The 23,175-nt window shown below is 36.2% G+C and overlaps 1 non-coding gene across 1 annotated transcript; it reads right to left on the bottom strand.

The window, feature by feature from the left end:
• Positions 1–22,783: 22,783 nt before the first annotated feature.
• Positions 22,784–22,890, bottom strand: LOC141617966 (small nucleolar RNA R71). Its single transcript, XR_012531263.1, has one exon. It is a non-coding gene; the product is annotated as a small nucleolar RNA R71 (small nucleolar RNA).
• Positions 22,891–23,175: the final 285 nt, after the last annotated feature.

Consider the following 23,175-nt stretch of genomic DNA (forward strand, 5'->3'; position numbering starts at 1 on the left):
ATTCATATCAGCTTAGGCAGGGGGTAGCCGATGAAACCCTTATCAATATAACTTGGTGGATTAACCTTTTAATCGATTCTACTTCTAGAACTCTTGGTCGATAAAATTACTCTAATATTTATCTTTAGCCCAAAACACATCCGACAAGGGCACGGGGTAGCCGATGAAACCCTTATCAAAAATTTTTGTTGAGTTCAATCCAAATTTCGAATAAATGTGTCCATGATCCAAATTCACATTAACTTGGGCACGGGGTAGCCGATGAAACCCTCATCAACATGAATTCGGTGGATAGACATTTATCACCCACTTCCCCTACGTAACAAGGTTTGTACCCCGGGGTGGCCGAGTGCACTCCCTCGCGAAATAGGTTTTCATGGTTTCTACTATTTGGTAAGGCTATGTCTCAATTGATTGTTTTAGCGAGAGGTCATGTCAATTTATTATCTATCACGTTTTAAGTGAACTAAAGCGGTGAACTACGATAATTGTAATTGACACGGTCGATAAACTCGATTAAAATGACAATGCATGTTTTAGTTATGGCGATTTAGCGATGCATGCAACATATAAATAAAATGCAAAACATAAATTAAATCCTAGTATGGCCTTCCTAAAATAGAAAATATAATTAACTATTACATATTCGGAAACCAACTCCATTGGTCCCTTGAACTTCGGTTTTGGTACGCATCTCGAGGTAACACCGTCTTTATGTATCGCCTTCTTAAGTGACACAGTCTTCAAGGAACTCCGGAATAAATAAATTACATAACAAATTACATAATTTCCTATTATACATTTGTAATTAAAATAAAATAAATCTATTAAATTACAAAACGGTGATACGAGATCACAATAAATTACAACCGAATCGATATTCCCATACATTTCGGGTAATACCAATTAAAAACTAAGGCCATACTAAGTAAAATTACATAATTCAAAAATGACATAAAATAAAATTATGACAATCATAAATAAAATGTAGCATTATAATATGTAAGAACATGCCCAATTTTATGCTAAATCGCCTTTAAGGAGCCAATATCGTATATTTAACGGTTTTTACGGATTTGCGTGATTCAACCTTTTAAAATCACAATAAATTACATAAAATCATATTTATGCATAATTTAATTACCCTAACCAACTTAGGACTCAAAATTAGTCTCCACTAACATATTTGACTATAAATAACTTATATTTCTTAAAATTGTTCATTAATGGATCCAAAATTACAATAAAATGCTATAAACTTCAAATAAATCACAAAAAATTCAAATAAATTCAAAATTCAAAATTTGAACTCATGAACATTCTGGAAAAATACCATGACACTCATAATGTTAAAAAACTTAGGTTAAAAATTTCGAATTTTATCGGGAAAAATAATGTTGCGGTTTATCGGATTTTACAATTATAATCAGAGAGAAATGAGAGCATATTTCCAAAAAATAGAAATTCTGCATAAATTTCAGTAAACCTAGATCTTCAATAATGACGGCGGTTAAACCTTCATCATCTTCAATCATCAAAAATCATAAAAATTGCAACAAAAAACGCATTAATTCTGTGGATTTTTCAATCTCAGGATCTTCCTATGTTGTCAAGCTTGCTTCAAATCCGGTTGAAATTGAGCCGTTGGACCTTGATGACCTTATTGTTGATGAAGAAGCAGAGGCTTGGGTTACTCAGGGACGGAAAAAAGGGAAAACGCAGCTGTCGACTATACATGAAGAACCTGAAGGTATGTTACAATTCACTGAGTCAGAGGTGCAAAAGGAGCTTGCTTTTTGGAAGAATTCTGTCATCTGTTTCATTCTTGGGGGTAATCCTCCCTAGGATGTTGTTGAAGAATTTATTTTGGGATTATGGGATGAATATGGTATTGATAGGATTTCATTCACGCCTTTTGGTGTTTTCCTTGTTCGTTTCAAGAGGTCAAAGGATCAGGAGGCTGTCTTAAACCATGGTCACTTCCTCTTTGAGAATAAGCCATTGATTGTTCGTCCTTGGAATGCTCAGGACCCTCTAACTAAATCTGATGTTTCAGTTGTTCCTGTATGGGTTAGATTGTTGAACTTGCCATTAAAATTTTGGGGACAGGGGATACCTAAAATTTCAGGTTTAATTGGAGACTATGTTAGATGTGATGAACAAACAGAGGCTAGAACAAGGCTTGGGTATGCTAGAGTTCTGATTGATGTCCCTTTCAACCAGCATCCTCCCAAAACTGTTAAATTTCTAGATGAAGCAGGGAATTTGGTTACCATAAATGTTGAGTTTGAATGGCTTCCAATATTGTGTAAGACTTGTGGTGGCATAGGACACATTGATAATGCTTGTAAGAAACGCAAACGTGCTACTAAGCCTAAGCAGAGGGTAGTGCAGAGGTGGCAACCAAAGGCCCCAGTGACTAAACCACAGTCACAGGTGCCTGTTACTAAACCTCCTTCTCCTAAGGTTACAATGCCTAGGGTTCCTGCTAGTCCAAAGATTGTCCCTGCAGTCTCTACTCCTAGAGTCTCAGGAACTCATACTGGGAGTATTCCATTGGCCACCCCTGCTAGAGCAATCATCAGACTCAGTAGGCAGGAGTTATTGGATCAGGGTAGTCAGGCTGCTAAATTTGGGCAGTACACTTTCATGGATGCTCTAAACAACGCTACCCCAAAAGTTGGCATTGGGACTGGTCTAATACCCCCTAATAAGGGGGGTCACAATGATGGGTTTTTGGAATGTAAGGGGGTTGAACAGTCCAGCAAAACAGAAACATATTAAGTGGTTCTTGCATCATCATCAAGTTGGATTGTTTGGCCTCCTTGAGACGAAGGTTAAGCCTTCTTCTCTAAATAAAATTAGTTCTAATATTTGTACTGGTTGGTGTGTTTCTACTAACTCTTCTTATCATAAAGGAGGTAGGGTTTGGCTTTTATGGAAGCCTAACCTATTTGATTTACAGTTTATTGAATACAATGCTCAGTTCATACATGTCCTAGTGCATGAGCTGGCTACTGGTTCTCAGTTTTATCTTACTATGGTGTATGCGTTTAATGGTTTATCTGAAAGTAAGTCTTTATGGAGTAGACTTCAGGACATGAGTGGTCACATTCATAGCCCATGGCTCATCTGTGGGGATTTCAATACTGTGTTGGCTCCTAGTGAAAGGTTAGGAGGGAGTACTACTGAGGAAGAAATGGAGGATTTTCAAAATTATCTTGATGTCTGTCATATGGTTGATATGCCTGCTACTGGATCCTTATTTACTTGGAATAACAAACAGGAGGCAGCTACAAGGGTTTTTAGCAGACTTGATAGAGCACTTGTAAACCATGAATGGATTGATCAGAAAAAAGAGTTATATGCTCATTTTCATCCTGAAGGGTGCTTTGATCATACTCCTTGCATCATTCAGAGACTGAGTAATATGGGACAAAGGAAAGGAAGATTTAAGTATTTTAATATGTGGAGTACTAATGAACATTTCTTACCTTGTGTAACTCAGGCTTGGGGGCATAGGATTACTGGTACTCCCATGTTTAAGTTTGTGAGAAAACTTAAACTTCTTAAACAACCTCTAAAGCAGTTAAATAGAGAGCTCTTTGCTGATGTGGAGAACAATACTATGAGGGCTTGGAAACATTTGGAATCTATTCAGTCTCAAATCAGGTCTGATCCCACTAATCCAGACTTGATTGGGATTGAAATCAAAGCTGCTAAGGAATATCAGGAACTTCAGAAGGCCTGTGACAGCTTCTTGCTACAAAAATCTAAGGCCACTTGGATTCATGAAGAGGATAATAATTCTAAAGTTTTTCACAGTTACATGAAGAGTAGACAGGCAAAAAATAAAGTGCTGAGGATTGCTTCTGTACAGGGGCAGTGGCTCACTGAGCCAGGACAAATTCAGTCTGCCTTTTTGTCCTTATATCAGAAGCTATTAGGGGAGACACAGCCTATGAAAGCTGTCAATGCAGCTATTGTTAAACGAGGGTCTGTCTGTAGCCAGGAACATTGGGACTAGTTGAATAAGCCTGTCACAAATGATGAGATCAAGGAGGCTTTATTTCAAATCCCTAATCATAAAGCTCCTGGTCCTGATGGATACTCTAGTGCATTTTTTAAAGATGCTTGGAGTGTTGTGGGAGAGGAACTTTGTGAGGTGGTTAAGGATTTCTTCATTCATGGCAGATTACTCAAGCAGTTGAATCATACCTTGGTCACCCTTGTTTCAAAAGTGGAATTACCTCAGGATGTGACTCAATTTAGGCCTATTTCCTGTTGTAATGTGGTTTACAAGATTATCTCCAAATTGATTTGTTCCAGCTTTACTAGGGTGCTACCTGATATTATCAGTCCTACTCAGGAAGGGTTTATTAAAGGTCGCAACATTATTGAAAATATTTTGGTTTGTTAGGAGGTTATAAGACTTTACAACAGAGCTTCTGTATCACCTAGATGTTTGATCAAGGTTGACCTAAAGAAAGCTTATGACTCGGTTAACTGGGGATTCTTGCAACAGATGTTGGATGCACTGAGCTTTCCTGAGCATTTCAAGCACCTTATTATGGAATGTGTCACTACTGCATCATATTCTTTGGTGTTAAATGGAGAGACCTTTGGACACTTTCATGGGAAGAAGGGACTCAGGCAGGGGGACCCTTTATCCCCCCTATTCTTCACTATTGCCATGGAGTATCTTTCTAGAGTGCTCAACTTTACCACTGAAGTGTTGGAGTTCAGGTATCATTCTTTGTGTGGGAAACTGAAGCTTCATCACCTGGTGTTTGCAGATGATCTGCTGCTGTTTTCTAGAGGAGATTCTCATTCTATAATGCTGCTATTACGTTCCTTTGCTTCATTCTCTGCTGCATCTGGCTTGTAAATGAATAAGAACAAGTCTAATATTTACTTTAATGGAGTTCCTAAGAGAGTAAAAGATCCAATTTTTGCCAAGTCTGGTTGTGTTGAGGGCAAGCTTCCCTTCAAGTATCTTGGTGTACCCATTACTGCTGGCAAGTTGGGGAAGAGGGAGTGTCAGGTCCTTGTGGAGAAAATTGTTGAGCGGATCAGAATGTTTGGGTCTAGGCACATTTCTTATGCAGGGAGATTAACATTAGTCCAGTCCGTTCTCACTTCTCTGTATACATACTGGGCAAACATATTTCTACTTCCTAAAGGGGTCCTTCAAAAGATTAATAGTATCTGTCGCAACTACTTATGGGATGGGACAAGTACTTATGGTAGAGTACCTCTGGTTAGATGAGAGCAAGTATGTACTCCCAAACATGAGGGAGGCTTGGGTATTCGAGATAGCTTTCACTGGAATGTTGCCTCCATTGGTAAATTGGTGTGGTGGGTTTATAGCAAGCCTGACAGTCTTTGGGTGAAATGGGTACATCAGTTATTCTTAAAAAGGTGTCCCTGGCCTACATATCTTCCTAAGTCCCATTTGAGTGGCAATTGGAAGGCAATCTGTAGGACTAGGGATGCTCTTTCTACTGGTTACCTGAATGGTATTTGGCTTGCTGATCCTAAGGGATATAGTGTGCAGTCTGGCTATCAGTGGCTTCATCACAAAGAACCAAAAGTTGGCTGGGCTAAACTAGTTTGGTGTAATTGGGCTATACCTAAGCATTGCTTCCTGAACTGGCTCATTCTGAAGAATGCTTTAAATACTAAAGTTCGTTTGTATAAAGTTGGTATATGTCCTGATGAGCTGTGTTGTATCTGTGGTACTGATAAGGAGACAATCCCACATCTCTTCCAGCACTCCAGGTATGTCCTTGCTGTACTGAGCTCCATGTGCAGCTGGTTGCAGATTCCTATGCCTTATGGGAATGGAATTATCTGGTTAGGAAGAAGGAAATGGCCCGCTCTTAAGAAACTAGTCTGTGTAGCTGTCTTTATGAGTGGATATTATGCGATCTAGCAAAGAAAGGAATCTTTCTAGGATAGAAGGTGTCTTGTTGCGTCCGATATCTTTGTCTATGCAATGTAAAGCTTTGATGAAAATCAAATTGTTAGGACAGATGAGTAGAGTTAAGAAGATTAGTGATAGGCAATGGCTTGAACAAATCTTGTTGTAAGCTAGTATAACTTATGATGTATCATGTAACCTTGGTTTGTGCTTAATGAGATTACTTACATTTCACCAAAAAAAAAACAATTATAATCATAAAAACATGAGAAAAATTATATTCATCAACTTTCCAATTTTAGATCTGAAAAAGATAATAAAATGCAACATGTGACGTTTTTCCTTAGTCATGAAGTATGTTTTAGCAATTATTCACTAATTAAGTCACTATTTATGCTATTTTTCATCAAAAATTCATAAATCATGCATAAAGACTTCATTATAGCCTATAATTTTACACACATCTTGTAAAATTGCATGTGACAACATACTAAATTTATATGACCAGATTCGAAATATTTCTCATATTAACCTATTTTTCATTTAAATTCGATTTTTATCATGAAAAATCCATATTTCGAGCATAAAAACTCCAAAAATTCTGAAAATTTACAGGTCTTCTAAAAATAAAATATGTGAAAACATATCCAAAAACCACTGAAAAAGTCGAAGTTTAGCTAATTTTAGTCCGAAAATGACATTTTAATCATAAAATCACATTTTTAATGCCATTATTATATAAAATGAACAATAAAAATCCATAAATTAACCAAAATATCCTAAATACATTTTAGGATCAGAAACTTTAACATGCATAATTTATTTCGTGATATATCATAATAACACAAATTTACAAGTTTTATATGTTAATCGTATAACTCGGAAAAACTATAACCGATTTGCATGCAAACAACCAAGGCTCTTAATACCGCTTGTTAGAAAACTATATCTCTTAACTTAACATATTCATATATATTTTAATTTTAATTAGTCATAAAATTAAAAGATGATCTTATGCATGCAAACAATAAAAGAATAAGAAAGAAATCATCATCTTACATTGAAGATTTCGCATTATTCGGGCACAAGTGAGTTCTCCTACTCACTTGTTCTTGAGCTTCCTTAAATGGATGAACAAAGATTCAAGTAGAGAATCCCTCCCAAGGATTAATACCCAAAGTGACAACTTAATAAAATTAATATTATTATTACTAGAACAATATTAATTTTGTATAAAATTGAGCAAAATACTATTTTGTTCTCTCAATATTTCGGTTAAGAGAAAGGGAGAAAGAGGAAGATTTTATCTCACTAAAACTCTTATTTTAGATGTTGAATGAATGAATAATCCTCTTACATTTTATATAATGTATAAGGTAAAATTAGAGGAAAAACTCATGGCCTTTTCCCACTCACAAAACCGGGTAGAAGGGGGAGGAAATGGCCAACGCATGCACAAGGTTGTCTTCACAAGATCAAGTAGGTATGCATGGCTAGTATTAGGCTAATATGATTATGTTTACCACTAACATAATTAACATAATATATTCCTAATACTTCCCATTATTCTGGTCCATTTAGTGTAAAATGGAAAATCCATTTTACACATTATTTTGTCAATTTGTCACATGTAACATGTCATGTAAAAATGTTATGTATTTTTAACATATTAAAAATCAACGCATTAATAAAAATACGTCATATATAAAATCGACTTGGTAATTCATAATTACTTGTACCAAAATATTTTACCAATTATAAATAACAACATCTTGTATTTATAATAATTTATTCATTCAAATGCAATTGTTTTCTTAAACAATAATTTCATCTAAGTAATAAAACAATTCGATTACTTAGACCGTATCTTATTTAATCAAATTACAATGAGACACGTAAATACTACTTCCAAAATCGTCCGTCAATTTTAAGTAATTTAATTAACCCGTATCGTCATACGATCAATTAAATGATCAATTAAGAGTGTTACCCTTTAGGTATGACCTAAGGGGATCAACTGATCACCACCATCGCACGACAGTAATGTCAAACTCTAGTCAGCCAATCATTACCGATATGTGTGGACCAGTTGACAGTAAAATATTACTTCCCAATTGTATTCTTTAAAATGAGGCTTAAACATGTGATCATCATGATCGACAGTTGTGATCGCATTATTTTCGGAGGACACATATTCCAACAATTGTGTCGCAAGAAACTGGTCTTTCTTGGCTACATGAGACGTTTTGTGTATAACGTTGTTTCTTCAAAAACCTAGGAGGTTAAAGTCATCACTTGTTGAAGATGATGAATTAGTGTTACTTTTAGAAAGTAAATAGCTTGTAACTTACAAAGAAATTGTTTGATTCAAGTTGATTACTTCTGGAAAGTAATGAACATATGACTTACATGAGAGTGTTTAAGTAACAACTCAATACAGGCTTACAGCCATGAAAATCCGAAATAAATTCCAAGTAAATTGTTAGATTTCAAAGCTTGATTGGTGGCAAAGAGTTTTGCACTAGTTGAAATGCTTAAGTCTATTTGGATCTTCTTAGGGATTGTGTTTCATAATGATGATATACATATAGCAAGTGAATCTAAAACCCACTTCTTCAATTAGAAGGAATGTCTTCAATACATGTCTTGAGTTTTTGTAGATTCTTGCGATCCTAAGATAATGTGAAACTTAAGAGAGGGTCTTAAGTAGGACATCAATGAGTTGGAATCAATGTTTTGATCATGTTATAAAAATTTTCTCGATAAGTCGAGAAGTTGTGTTTACACATGGAGTTTAGTGGGAGTTACGGAAATTTTAATTAGTCTTATATGTGGATGACATATTGATCATTGGGAATGATTTAAGACTTTTGGAGTATTATAATACATCTTAATATCCGGATTTATGGAGATAAATCCACATAATATTAGCGTCAAATAAGAAGTCTTTTGTTGATAAGATTCATGACTAGTTTAATCAAGTTGAACATATTTGATTTATTCCATTTGCTTCCGCTACGGAATTAATTAAATAGGATATGATGTATAACACTTCATATACTTTGAATATTATGAAATGTTTTAAATTGAATTTAAGTAATAGTTACCAAGTAGCCATATAGATTAATCTTAAGTGCTTGAAGAAGAATTAAGGATGGAAAGCAAAGTGTTTTTGATGCGATTTTGTGTAAGGGTGTTACACAAATGACAATTGACAATTGAGATTGCGCATGGTTTCAGACAAAACCATAATCAAAACACATTAGGATGGTTAAGGAACCATTGTGGCTATGTTATTTAAGAAATAGATTTGCTAGAATCGTTCTAGGTAATAAAGAACAATGAGAGACATTTACAACGGAAATTGAGTACACTTGCAATCATGAGATGTGCAAAAAGGATGAGTCCCGCACACTGTGAAAACAGTGGGAGCTATTCTAAGGCTAGAGGGCCTATGTTTAGATTGGATTTAGACACGTACTCAGAAATTTTGTAATGCAAATGTATACATTACAAAGGAAAACGGGTATGTAGTAAGGTTGAGTTAGGTACAAGAAGTTGATAAAACCTACTAACCAAAGCCTTCTCATAGGCTTAACATGATGAGTCATGTCATTCCAATTGAATTGAGATGAACAACTACATTCAAGATCAAACTGGATTATAGAATATGAAGTAGTAACCAGGTATTGACTATTCATATGTGATAATCACATTTGTCGTTCGAGGTTTTAAAATCTGAAAACTCCTTTTATGCCTTGTTACATCCAAACGAGTTGTAGAGACAATGTTGAACCCCGTTAAATTGAACCCGGATTAACATGGTATTCGCCCATAGTCACTTATATGAGGTGACGTCTCGAAGTGACTAGAGTATGATGCGATTGATGGCAAGTTCAAGTGCCATAGAGTCATGTGAGATGACTAGTCGATCACATAGGCAGACTGTTAGGAACACTTTGTCGGGCTTATGACCGCTTATAGAGTTCTGGCAAATTTATATAGCCTGGTCGTGGCGAGAGCTACTATAGTATTCTAATGAGTTGATTCTTTTGACTAAAGATTATTCGCCTAAGGTGGTACAGTTACAGATTAACTTTGATGTATGTTACTATGACCTTCGTAAATGGGGTAAATGGGCATATTTTGGGTTATGATAGCTGTGGCTAGTCGAAGGGAATAAGTGCGATAAGAATTGTCCACCCCTTGCCAGGGTTATAACAATATCTTAGGGCCACTCGAGGAGTAATGAACTGGAAATGCGTGGCCATGCTCGGAAGGTATCTATGGTAGATAATTCCGGTCAATCAGTTATTCTCCAGATCGAGGAAACCACTCTCGATGTGATCACTTGCAAGTACGACCTGCAAGACACCTTGCATTGAGTGGTAGATAGTAATAAGACAAGAGAATTGGTGACGCACACTTGTCGAGGACAAGTGGGAGATTGTTGGGATAAGTGTCCTCCGACAATAATGCGATCACAACTGTCGATCATGATGATCACATGTTTAAATCTTATTTTAAGAATACATGTGGGATGTAATATTTTTACAGTCAACTGGTCCACACATATCGGTAATGATTGATTGACTAGAGTTTCACATTACTGTCGTGCGACGGTGGTGATCAGTTAATTAAATTGCTTAATATTGACGGATGATTTTGTGAGTAAAAGTTAACGTGTCTTATTGTAATTTGATTAAATGAGATACGGTCTAAGTAATCGAATTTTTTTATTACTTAGATAAAATTATTGTTTACGAAACAATTGATATTGAAATCGAATGAATAATTTATGATAAATACAAGACGTTGTAATTTATAATTTGATAAACCATTTTGGTACAAGTAATTACGAATTACTAGTCGATTTTGTAAATGACATATTTTATGAGTATGTTGATTTTTAATATGTTAAAAAATACATTAGAATTTCACATGTCAAGTAACATGTCACATATGTCACAATTGACAAATGACAAAAACAAAATGGTAGTCCATTTTATGTATGGACCGAAAATGATGGTAGGAATAGGAGTTAGTGGGTTGTTTATTTATTGGGACTAAGTAAACAATATGATTACCTAGTCTAATAGGTATGCATACCTATCACATGGAATAGAACAATTGTGATGTTTTATGTACATAGGTCCCTTAAAAGCTCCCCCCTACCCACCGGTTTTCCTATGCTCATTTAGAAGAGAATTTGTACTCTTAGATTTTTATTCATTCACTACTCAACATTAATATTTTCTAGTGTAAGAAAATATAAAACTCTCTACTATTTATGAAAATCCTAGAGAAATAAAAACTCACTAATCTCTTCTCTCTCAACCGAAAAAGCAAGAGAGAACAAAAATATTTTGTGTCAAAATTTTAAGTAAGACTAATCCTAATACTAGATCATATTATTTTAGTCTTTAAGAGTATTCCTTGGGTATTCACTTTTGGGAGAGATTCTATACTTGAATCTTTGTTCATCCATTATTTGGAATGCTCAAGAACCAACAAGAAGGAGATCTTGTTGGTGCCCATAAAACCGAAATCACATAGTAAGGAACATGATTTCTTCTTTACTTCTATTTATGTTTGAATGCATAAGATTTGTAATTATTTTATGACTAAATAATTTCTCACATATATGAATATGTTAAATAATGAGATTAATGAATTCTAACAACATTATGGTGTATGTTTCTGTTACTTGATTAGCAATTTCAACCTTGAAAGTTGAAAGTTTGTATCTTTGACATCAATTTTCGGTTACAGTAAACAAATTTATCAACTAAAAGATGGTTCCTTGTTATTTTAAGCTGTTTATGGTCTCTTGCAATGGAAATATGTGATAAAAGGTTAAATCTTTGATTCCATTGTTGGATTTGGTGGAGGAGTTTCTGGAAAGTTTTGATTGTTTTTGATTAATTGGCTTGTGTGGTGGAGTTGGAATAATGGTCGCCCATATCTGAAACACCAGTGGCCGATTAGATCTAGGTGATGTCCGGCGATCGATGACCATGGTTGTGTGGTAGTGGCTGCCAGTGGCGAGGTTAGGCGATGATGGGTGAGGTTTGGCGGTGACAGGTAAGCTTTAATTAATTAATGGTGGGTGGCGGGCGAGCTTTGCGTGATTGATTAATGGTGAATGATGATGAAAGATGACTTGTAAAGTTGTATATTGTTAAGTTTGGTTTTATTTCAAAGTAAAAGAAAATTACCTATTGACAAGGTAGAAAGTCACCGAGTTTATATTGAGAGAAAGGTATTACAAGTTCAGTTTATTCCAAGTTAAAATGTAGTTTGGATTATTATGAAAAGATGGGTCATAGGTTGGATTATTCTCGTCAAATAACCTAATAAAATATGAATTAAAAATGATTATGATGAAGGTACATCATTTAAATGCCAAAGACGGGATTTGAAAAGAAAAAAAAGAAAAGAAAAAAAAGAAATAAATTAAAAGACAAAAATAAACTAAAAGACTCACAATATGGCTAAAGAGGTGATAATAGTAATTAATAGTCGATAAATAATAGCCTATAACGTATTATGTCGAAGCGAGAAAGAGATTAAAGGCAGAAACCATCCTAGTAGAGGCGCAGCATAGGATGCGTCTTCTAGAATAGGCGCATCATCCACCGCATCTATTCTGGGATAGGTTTTGACTTTGAAAGTCCGACCCGGTTGTGAATGGTTTCAAGGGTCACCTTGGAATAAACGGTAGCCAAGGAGTTATCACACCACAAGGTACTCTTGACTAGGCCTTAATCCATGGGTCAAAGGATACTAGTATGACACATCCTAGGGTGTTTTACAGGCATTCTAACAAGCAAAGTCTTAAGAAGAAAAAGTATCTACAAGGGCCTTATATACACTTGTCAAGTTTCCCAAATAGATGCTTTCACAAAGTTTTTCTAACATGCAACTACATGCCATGATACAACTAACATATATACATCCTAATGCATATGCTTCTACCAACTAGTATGCCATATAAGCTAAATGCAATCCTAATTTCACATTGTTTATACCGCATCAATCAAAATAAAGCCACATAGTCATTAACATAGAGAGGAAAAAGGAAATTGGAAAGATCATACCATGCGGTCTTCATATTCCTCATGCCTCGGATGTGGCGTAGTCGATCAATGTGATAGGAGGACAAACAAACACAAATATATATACAATACTACACTACAAGGGAAATGAACATGTTTTTGGAATTTTTAAATTTTTTATGGATTTTGTTTTTGAAACAAAAATACATGTTTTTGTATTTTTCAAAATTTTTCAATTTTTATGTGTTTTTGGAATATAAATTCCCATCCCCCACTTTATTTTGGACATTGTCCTCAATGTACATGTAGGAGTAAGAATGGAAAAGAAAAACATGTTTTTGGATTTTTTGATTTTATGGAAATTGAAGTACAAATGCAATGATATGGTATGAATGAATGCATGCTCTAACTAAATGCAATTTTATATGACATATATAATAAATGAATGCAATCTAAACTATATTATATGATGCATGATTTCTAATAAATTATGGTAACCTATGATCAAGCCTCCCCAAACCGATTTAAACACTATTTCTAGTGTAGAAATGAATAGGATTGGTCATTAGTGAGTATGCATGAATTCTAGTCTATATGCAACTAACTATATGAGATATATTACAATGCAACTATACTATATGAACTAACTAATGTAAATGAAATATGAAATATAATACAAATGCAAGCTAAATGTATATGTATATAACTAAATGCAAGTGTAAATGTAATGCAAAGTCAAAGTAAAGGGTATCTTACAAATGGTGGTTTGAGGGAGGACTCCACCAAACTCATTCCTTGTTGCCATGGTTATTGATCTTATCCATGTTGCTAAATGCTCTCAATAACCGGTCAAAGGCTTGAGCACAATCCTCAAATAAGCATGAATACGGTTTGTTCCAATTCAAGATGAAGCTTGGCCAAGGGAGCTTGTCACTTATTCTCTTCTTCACCTTACCCTTAGCACTTGATCCTTTACAATGTTTCAAACCAATAGGCCCATAATTCTTGTCAACATAAGATATGAAGTGTGGTTCATATTCGTCCGGAGACTTCCACTCACCAACTTCTTCTTCAATTTTTGTGATGATGATAGCATTCGGATTTATCAATTCTTCAAGAGTAGAAGGAGAATTCTCATAACATTGATGACCGGATACCTTAAGAATTGATGTTGTGGGTGCCAAATTTTAAGTAAACTAAAGCGGTGAACTACGATAATTGTAATTGACACGGTCGATAAACTCGATGAAAGATGATGCATGTTTTAGTTATGGCGATTTAGCGATGCATGCGACATATAAATAAAATGCAAAGCATAAAAATAAATCCTAGTATGGCCTTCCTAAAATAGAAAAACTATTTAACTATTACATATTCGGAAACCAACTCCATTGGTCCCTTGAACTTCGGTTATGGCACGCATCTCGAGGTAACACCGTCTTTATGTATCGCCTTCTTGAAGAAATCCGTCTTTATGGAACTCCGGAATAAATAAATTACAAAACAAATTACATAATTTCCTATTATACATTTGTAGCTAAAATAAAATAAATCTATTAAATTACAAAACGGTGATACGAGATCACAATAAATTACAACCGAATCGACATTCCTATACATTTCGGGTAATATCAATTAAAAACTAAGGCCATACTAAGTAAAATTACATAATTCAAAAATATATAAAATAAAATTATGACAATCATAAATAAAATACAGCATTATAATATGTATGAACATGCCCAATTTTATGCTAAATCGCCTTTAAGGAGCCAATATCGTATATTATATGGTTTTTACGGATTTGCGTGATTCAACGTTTTTATAATCACAAAAATTACATAAATTCATATTTATGCACAAGTTAATTACCCTAACCTCTTAGGACTCAAAATTAGTCTTCACTAATTACTTGACCATAATTAACTCATATTTCTAAAATTGTTCATTAATGGACTTAAAATTATAATAAAATGCTATAAACTTCAAATAAATCACAAAAATTCCAAATAAATTCAAAATTCAAAATTTAAACTTATGAACATTCTGGAAAAATACCATGACACTCATAATGTACAAAAAAAAAAAAAAAAAAACTTAGGTTAAAATTTCGTAAAATTATCGGAAAAACTATGTTGCGGTTTATCGGTTTTAACAAATATAGTCATAAAACATGAGAAAAAATATATTTATCAACTTTTCAATTTTAGATCTGAAATGGATAATAAAATGCAACATATGACGTTTTTCCTTAGTCATGGAGTATGTTTTATTAATATTTCACTAATTAAGTCACTATTTATGCTATTTTTCTTCAAAAAATCATAAATCATGCATAAAGACTTCAATATAGCCTATTATTTTACACACATCTTGTAAAATTGCATGTGACAACATACTAAATTTATATGACCAGATTCGAAATTTATCTCATATTAACCTATTTTTCATCTAAATCCGATTTTAATAATGAAAAATCCATTTTTCGAGCATAAGAACTCCAAAAATTATGAAAATTTACAGGTCATCTCAAAATAATAATGTGACAACATATCCAAAAATCACTGGAAAATTCGAAGTTTAGCTAATTTTAGTCCGAAAATGACATTTTATTCATAAAATCATATTTTTAATGCAATTATTATATAATATGAACAATAAAATCCATAAATTAACCAAAATATCCTAAAAACATTTTAGGACCAGAAACTTTAACATGCATAATGATTTTCGTGATATATCATAATAACACAAATTAAACAAGTTTTATATGTTAATCGTATAACTCGGAAAAACTTTTAACCGATTTGCATGCAAACAACCAAGGCTTTTGATACCGCTTGTTTGAAATCTAGATCTCTTTACTAACATATTCATATATGTTATTGTTAATTTAATCATAAAATTAAATGGTGATCTTATGCATGCAAACTATAAACAATTTAAAGAAGAAATCTTCATCTTACATTGGTATTTCGGTTTATATGGGCACAAGAGAGTTCTCCTTCTCTCTTGTTCTTGTGCTCTCCTTAATGGATGAACTAGGATCCAAGTGTAGGATCCCTCCCAAAGTAAAATACCCAAGGCAAACTCTTAATCAAATTAATATTATGTATACTAGAATAATATTAATTTAGTGTAAAAATTGACCCAAAAATATTATTGGACTCTCTATTATTTCGGTTAGAGAGAAGGAAGAGAAGGAAGAATTTTTTTTCTTTCTAAAACTCAAATTTTTAGATGAATGAATAATGAGGTAATACACTAATTATTTTGTAGTGTATGTTAGGTAAAATAAGAAGAAAAACAAAGTGTTTTTCTTCTCAAAAAACCGGGTGGAAGAGGGGAAGAAGAGAGAGCCAATGCATGCATGAGTTTGTCTTCACAATGACCACTAGGTTGCATGGCTAGTTTATTAGGGAAATGATTATGTTTACCACTAACATAATCAACACAATTTCATCCTAATACCCCTTTAAGTTCGGTACATATATAAAATGGAATCCATTTTATTTTTGTCAATTTGTCAATTTGTCAATATGTCACATGTCACATGTCACATAAAATTGTCATGTATTTTTAACATATTAAAAATCAACGTATTAATAAAAATACGTCATATACAAAAATCGACTTAGTAATTCATAATTACTTGTACCAAAATATTTTACCAATTATAAATCACAATATCTTGTATTTATAATAATTCATTCAAATGTAATTGTTTCTTTAAACAATAATTTCATCTAAGCAATGAAACAATTCGATTACTCAGACCGTATCTTATTTAATCAAATTTCAATAAGACACGTAAATATTACCTCCAAAATCGTCCGTCAATTTTAAGTAATTTAATTGACTCGTAACGTTATACGATCAATTAAATGATCAATTAAGAGTGTTACCCTTTAGGTATGACCTAAGGGGATCAACTGATCACCACCGTCGCACGACAGTAATGTCAAACTCTAGTCAGCCAATCATTACCGATATGTGTGGACCAGTTGACAGTAAAAATACTTCCCAATCGTATTCTTTTAAAATGAGACTTAAACATGTGATCATCATGATCAACAGTTGTGATCGCATTATTGTCGGAGGACACATATTCCAACATGGATAAGGTCGTCCACTATCCAAAGTTTCTGAGTAAGAGGTGAAGGTACGTATTGGGAAGCCCTTTAATCAGACACCCAATCCCGCCCGCGTTTAGCGACCTCTACTGATCGATATTGGTTGGTTGAATGCAAAGGTTGATGAAACGGTTTAAATGCATGAATGCGCATCCAATGATTTAAACCTAACATGTGAGAGCTTTCTATGCCGGTTGATTTAATCCAAGTATCAAGTATAAGATGTCGAGTTGGATTAATGATTGATTTGCATGCAAGACAGAAATCAAACATCCATTTACCGTATTAGGTTTAGGGTGCATAACATGATCCATTTGTCTTAGTATGGCATTTGCAAATATGGTTTTGAACAATCGAATAGTCATCTGATCCGTCCTTTATCCGGGTTAATCCGGAGTCGGGATCGTCCTAGACTAATGCTGGAAGGGAACAGGCCCTGTACCAGACGGCTATAAGAGGCGCGAGCCAGCCGGCGGTGTAAGGGGCCTCCCTTTGGTTTTGAAAATGAGAAAAGGGGAGCCTGTTTAAGGCGCGGGTTAGCTAACGGTTGTATGCCGTGTTCTGACTATTTAGAAAACGTTATAAAACGTGTTGAAAATGGGTATTTGAACCCGGTTTGATTTGAAAGGGTCGTTTAGACCGCACTTGTTGATTTGAAGAACTAGACTCGAATAATCATCATTGTTTTGATAATATTCGGTGTCGGGGTCGATTTGACAAGCTTGACATGAATAGTTTTGAAAAATGATTATGGACTAGTTGTTTTAAGTCCATTCAAATGTAATTAGTCGATACTCATCATCGTACCCGGGTTAAAATCCGGCATGGTATGTAGAACCAAGGATGATTTCGTGTTGGTGACTAATATGTTTGTTTGAAAATATGAAGAAATGAAATAAAAGGCTTTAAAATACCTTTTTAATGTCATTAACCAAATATTATCACCGAAACACGGATTTAACCGTCATGGTATGAAGAACCAAGGGTGAAAAATGCTTTATGGTTAAAACATGTGAAATAAAACAAAAAGGTTTCGAAAATACTTGAAATGGTAAAAACCGGTTACAAATATGAAAAATGGATTAAGGGAAATGACGAGAACAAACACGGTTGATCTCTGGTCTGAGTACCCCATTTAGGCACGAGCCTGTTGGCGACCCAAGGGGCTTCTGCCTCAGACCAAAAATCAGTTTTGACTCGTTTATTCCATGTTTTGGTTCATGTTATGCATGTTTTAGCATGTTAAAGTCATGAAACAAATAAAAACATAATTAAAGAGGATTTTTACACTCTCATACTTACATGTTTGGTTATGGCGAGTGACCGACGTAAGTGTAACAACTCGTTTGATCGGAAAAAACTCGGTTTAAAACCGTTTTGGTAAGTAAAAAGAGTGTTTTAATGTTTAGTGATGGTGTAGTGTTCAAAGTGGTCGGACAAGTGATTTAATCCACGATGACGGTACCAAACAATGTGTAAGGCTTGTATTTACGATCGGTAGGTCGTAAATACGCGTCGGATTGTGACTTAAGAAGTCGAGTCGAGAATTTTAAGGGAGAAAAGAGAGGGCGGACACTCGCGTAAGTCTCAAATGGGTGGCATTTGAGGGGTATTTATAGGAGAATGAGTGGTTGTGTGAGTTTTGAGCGACGTGGCCACTTGGGCTGCTCAAAGAGGCGCGAGCCACGTCGCGGGTCTTCGAGCTGTGTTGTCGCTTTCACAACAAACGCAATCATGATTTGTTCTATCCTAGGTTTTGTAGTCACATGTTTGGTACTTGACCAACATGAATCCGGGAAAACTTAGCATAGAAGGTTTGAGATATTTTTGGTTTTTGTGTTTGACTCGGTTTGACTCGTTGTTGGAGTCGGGATTTGAATTTTCGAGTCGGTTTTTGGTCCGGTGTCGGTTTTGACTCTAGTTAGTGTCATCGCGACCCCGTCGTCGTGCAATAAACACTCCAGGTATTTTTGAAATGTTTTGAAATGTTTTGTTTTCGAAATCGTTTTAAGTTTTCCGACGTAAAGTTGTACACAAACTGTCGATCAAACGCTGCGATCCCAGAACATGTTGTAGTCCGATAATCATCGGGTGTTTGTTGGAGTCTCGGCGAATCGGGTATCTACTGAGCCCCCACTTTGACTGAGGCTTGGGCAGGGCGAAAGTCAAAGTAGAGTCCCCAGGTCAATCGAAGATTACAACCTGAAGACCCAAGCGACGTCGAGGCGGCTCGAAAGGATTCGGGCCAAGGACCTGCCGTCGGGAAGGGCGACGCCAAGGCGACTCGAGGGTACGTGTCGTCGGGAACATTTTAGACTCTGTCGACTGTCCGTGCGGGTCGTTTAAAGTCCGTTAGACTACGCACAAAGGCTCGACAGCCATAAGAAGGAGTCATACCTGAGGCATCTTCGGATATGTCCTTGCATGGTTGCGGATAAATGCTCGCCAGCTGCGGTGCGTACGTGAGGAGGGCTCGCCAGCCACGGTGCGTTGAAGGCTCGCCAGCCGAGACAAGGAAATGTACCCGAGGCATCTTCGGGATGTGTCCTTGAAAGGGTGCGGGCAAAGGCTCACCAGCCATGGTGCGTATGTGAGGAGGGCTCGCCAGCCGCGATGCGTTGTAAGGCTCGCCAGCCGAGGCAAGGAAATGTACCCGAGACATCTTCGGGATCTGTCCTTGGAAGGGTGCGGACAAAGGCTCGCTAGCCGTGGTGCGTATGTGAGGAGGGCTCGCCAGCCGCGATGCGTTGTAAGGCTCGCCAGCCGAGACAAGGAAATGTACCCGAGGCATCTTCGGGATCTGTCCTTGAAAGGGTGCGGGCAAAGGCTCGCCAGCCATGGTGCGTATGTGAGGAGGGCTCGCCAGCCGCGATGCGTTGTAAGGCTCGCCAGCCGAGACAAAGAAATGTACCCGAGGCATCTTCGGGATCTGTCCTTGGAAGGGTGCGGGCAAAGGCTCGCCAGCCGTGGTGCGTATGTGAGGAGGGCTCGCCAGCCGCGATGCGTTGTAAGGCTCGCCAGCCGAGACAAGGCAATGTACCCGAGGCATCTTCGGGATGTGTCCTTGAAAGGGTGCAGGCAAAGGCTCGCCAGCCATGGTGCGTATGTGAGGAGGGCTCGCCAGCCGCGATGCGTTGTAAGGCTCGCCAGCCGAGACAAGGAAATGTACCCGAGGCATCTTCGGGATCTGTCCTTGGAAGGGTTGATGTGACCATAATTGGCGCATATTTAGCCCCAGAATTACCATTGTTTCCATGCTTTTTAGTGCCTATTTGGGTCATTTCTTATCTTTAGTTCTTTGTTTTGCATATTCTTTGAGATTTTGATCCCTTGGTAGGAAAGGAGTAAGAATCTTGCATTTTCATGGCAAAACGAGGCTAAATTGATTGTATTCAATGACCAAGCATCAAGAAGAGACAAGACTAGAAGGCCTTTGTACATATTATAGTAGAAGAACAATGTTGAGAAAGGATCCTTGCGTCCCCAAGGAAATCCCCAAGGAATTTATGAAGAAAAGGGAAGAAAAGAAGAAGAATTGAAGCTGACAAACAATCCGAACGGATTGCGAACAATCCGTCCGCCCATCCTCAACAATCCGAGCGTCCCTCCTTGGAATCCGCTCGGATTCCCCCTCAACAATCCGAGCGTCCCTCTCCTGAATCCGCTCGGATTGCACAGCCCAAATCCGGCCGTCCCGACTCTAATCCGCACGGATTCTTGCACAGCACGGATTTCATTCTTCAAGCTACGAAAAGAGAAGCCCTTCTCTCAGAAAATACCGGAGTCTCCTTGCTCAACTTAAAAAGTGTAATTACTAGTTTAGCCCTTAGTTAACCCTAATGCATCCTCCCTAATTTTCACTATAAATACCCCTTTATTCTAATTAGAGGAGCATGTTCTTCTTATCAATATTTAGAGTAGTTAATATCAATCAAATCTCTCTTCAATATTGTAATCAAGTATTAATCAAGTTTTAATCCAAGTTTTAGTTCTTTAATCTCTCTCTTGTTCTTCCTTTATTTTGGGTAATTAGAAGATTATTGGGTTTATTGGGAGATTGACAACCTTCCATCAATCATCAAGTTCTTCTATTATTCTTTGCATTATTATTTTGGAATCATTAGTAGGTATAATCTCTTAATCCCTTTTTAATTATTGTTAATTACTTTCATTTATTCATCATGTTTCATATTGTTAGTATGATTGACAACCTTGCTAGCATGATCAACATGATAATGAGTGAGTAGTCTCTTAGCTAGGGTTTAATGGGTGATTAGGGGAAACCAACATGGGGAATGATTCATGCTTAAATCAATATGCTTTCATATCTTATTTGCTTGCTTGTTTTGATCTTAATACATGCACATGTTATATTTGATGAAATGCTAAGCCTATGAATCCTTGCATTTACTATCATCTCCTATCTTTTCAATGAGACTTGTAAGACATAACCCAACTCGAGTCTTGTTAGACCATGCATGTGTTGAGTAGGAAAGATTAAGTCGACTTGTAGGTGTTGTACAATCTAATCGATTCGGCTCCGGGACCCAAACTTTCCTAGGATTGTAAGATATAACCCAACTCAATCCATCACAACAATAATTGCTTGCTTATAATTTGAGAACATGTTTGTATGATCATATCCCATGATTCCCCTATGAACCCATGACACCCTAGTGCCTTTAATCAATTGTTTACACCCCTTAATTTATTCATCTTGCTAGTTTATTTTCATTGTTATTTTAGTTTAGTAACCTTCTACATCAACCCAATTTGTGACACCCCTAGACACTACTAGTTACAATAGAATTCTCATTTCAATACCCGTCCCTTGGGATCCGACCTTTACTTGCCTCTTTACTAATTGTAGAGTTGTTTGTGAAGTATAAATTGTGTTTTGTATCGACCATTGACCAACGACCACATATACTTAATTGTGAACACGAAATGGACCCGATCAAAAATGGCGCCGTTGCCGGGGACGGTGTTTAATTGATTTAAGATTTCTTTTATTGTTATTAGTTGTGTCTTTTTCACCTTGGGGAAGTAAAACTCCTCAAGGTTTGTTCTAATTGTTTTTGAGTTGTTTGATATTTTTCATGTCTAGAAGGTTACAAGGTGATTTGTTACCTTTTGACCGTGAAATCGAAAGAACCTTGACGAATAATAGGAGACTTGTTAGGAGGAATTTGAGAGGTGTTGGTGAAGTTGTTCAACCCACTAGTGAGTTTGTCAATCCTTTCGCAATAGAAGGAGAAGAGAACCCATTAAACAATATCCCACAAAATCCACCTACAATGCCTAAATTCTCGTCACACTCTATACCCACCGAGGAGAATCTACCAAATGGTACTCCTACACCGCAACATCTAACCGGAAATTTTATTGCCAAGTCCGCCTTCATCCAACTAGTTGAGAGGAGCCAATTTGGGGGGATGCCAAGTGAAGACCCTCATTCTCATATGGAAACCTTTTGCGATTATTGTGATGCTATCTCTCAAACGGGCGTGACTCAAGACCAAATTAGATGGGTCTTATTTCCTTTTTCGTTAATCGGCACCGCAAAGCAATGGTTGAAGGGCCTTGATAAGGCCACCCTTGGAATAGATTCTTGGAAGAAGTTAGCTCTAGCTTTCTACAAAAAATTCTACCCACCGGAAAAGACTAACATGCTAAGAGCTCAAATTACGGGTTTTAAGCAAAGGGATGAAGAATCTTTGTATGAAGCTTGGGAGCGGTTCAAAGGTGTTTGTCGCTCATGTCCTCACCATGGACTTAGCGAATGGTTTTTGGTACAACAATTTTGGAATGGTTTATATGAAGATTCAAGGAACATTCTCAATATGGGATCAAATGGAATGTTCACCGAAGTTGATGACAATCAAACATGGAACAAGATTGAGGAAATGGCGGTCCATAATTCACAATATAGTAGACCTCACAAGGCTACTAGAGGAGGAAAGTATGAAGTGGACTCCGTTACTCAATTGGGTGCTCAACTTAGTGCTCACATTGACACAATCAACTTGAAGTTTGAACAAGCTATGGCTAGACTTGAGGA

The sequence above is a fragment of the Silene latifolia genome, chromosome 1, assembly GCF_048544455.1.
Source record: "Silene latifolia isolate original U9 population chromosome 1, ASM4854445v1, whole genome shotgun sequence".
In the NCBI taxonomy this organism is placed as follows: domain Eukaryota; kingdom Viridiplantae; phylum Streptophyta; class Magnoliopsida; order Caryophyllales; family Caryophyllaceae; genus Silene; species Silene latifolia.